Source organism: Bos mutus, chromosome 3 (genome assembly GCF_027580195.1).
Source record: "Bos mutus isolate GX-2022 chromosome 3, NWIPB_WYAK_1.1, whole genome shotgun sequence".
In the NCBI taxonomy this organism is placed as follows: domain Eukaryota; kingdom Metazoa; phylum Chordata; class Mammalia; order Artiodactyla; family Bovidae; genus Bos; species Bos mutus.
In genome coordinates, this window is record NC_091619.1 from 81,902,496 (window position 1) to 81,903,770 (window position 1,275).

The following is a 1,275-nucleotide window of genomic DNA, read 5'->3' on the forward strand; positions in this document are numbered from 1 at the left end:
ATCAAAGAATTTTCAGGTAATAAGGGAGAAAAATATTTTGAGATGTGTATTTACTTAATATTTAACATACATTTACTTACAAATGTGTCACTCCTTATCTAGAATTCCTATTCTCACCGCTATTTCTCTCTGTGGTACACTTAGCACAGAAAACTACAACTGTTTCTTTTCTTTTCTTTTTAGTATTTATTTATTTGACCATGCCTGGTCTTAGTTGAGGCACATGGGGTCTTTGATTTTAGTTGAGCCATGCAAACTCTTGGTTGTGGCATGTGGCTTCTAGTTCCCTGACCAGGGATTGAACCTGGACCCCCTGCATTGGGAGCACAGAGTCTTAGCCACTGAACCACCAGGGAAGTCCCTACAATTGTTTCTTACTTGTGTGTTTCCCCAACTGGAGTCTGAGGTGCTAAGGATGGAGACTGGTTTTATTAATCAGTATCCCAGATATCCCCTTGTGTCCCAGCATCCAGGCCAAGGCAGGACAGAGAGGGGATCAGACGTACATTGCTGAAAGAATGAATGAGCTCATGAATAATTGCAGCACAGGGGCTATTCTTAAGTACATTTTTGTAGTTCTAACAGGGTCATTCTATCCATGTGGCATCTTTTCTAACATTCTTCAAATCACATCAGATACTGAACTTCCTCCTCCATTTCTCTTGAGGCTGGTTGCTGCCTTTAAATAATTTTTACTTTTGTGTCTTTGACACACTGATTCTTCTACTCCATTAGATTTCCTTTCCTCATATGGTTATCATCTTCTTTTTGCATGATTAAGAAATGACATACTTAAAGAATACCAGATTAACCCATTTCAATTTTCTTCTCAGCTAGGGAAAAAAAAAAAGAGCCTTTGAAGAGCCTTCAAATCAACAGTAATCTCAAATTTTCACAACATAAAGAGGCAGAGCGCAAAGTGAATTTGACACTTTGAAAAATGCTGTAAACCTCCCAGTAGACAGATGAACATTCTTCCACTTCATAAATGCTTGTTTCTTAAGTATTCCATAAATACCGATGCCAGGCTTGTTAAGTAATTAATATTAACCTATTGAGAAAGCATTTCTTTTCTATGTGGTTGATTTCCAATGAGGAGGCTAATTAAATATTAAAGAGCATGTAAGATATTTTATATAATCACAGTTTCTAGCTCTATTTACAAAGGATGCCTACATACTTTGAAGTAATGAAGAATGAAGTAATAGATGGTATGAGTCCATTTTTATCTGTATACAGAATATGCAGATTTTATTCGACCTGGACCTTCTCTGC

The 1,275-nt window shown here is 36.9% G+C and overlaps 1 non-coding gene across 1 annotated transcript; it reads right to left on the bottom strand.

Annotated features, from left to right (window-relative positions):
* Nucleotides 1-283: 283 nt before the first annotated feature.
* Nucleotides 284-356, bottom strand: TRNAG-CCC (transfer RNA glycine (anticodon CCC)). Its single transcript has one exon. It is a non-coding gene; the product is annotated as a tRNA-Gly (tRNA).
* Between the last annotated feature and the right edge of the window lie 919 nt (nucleotides 357-1,275).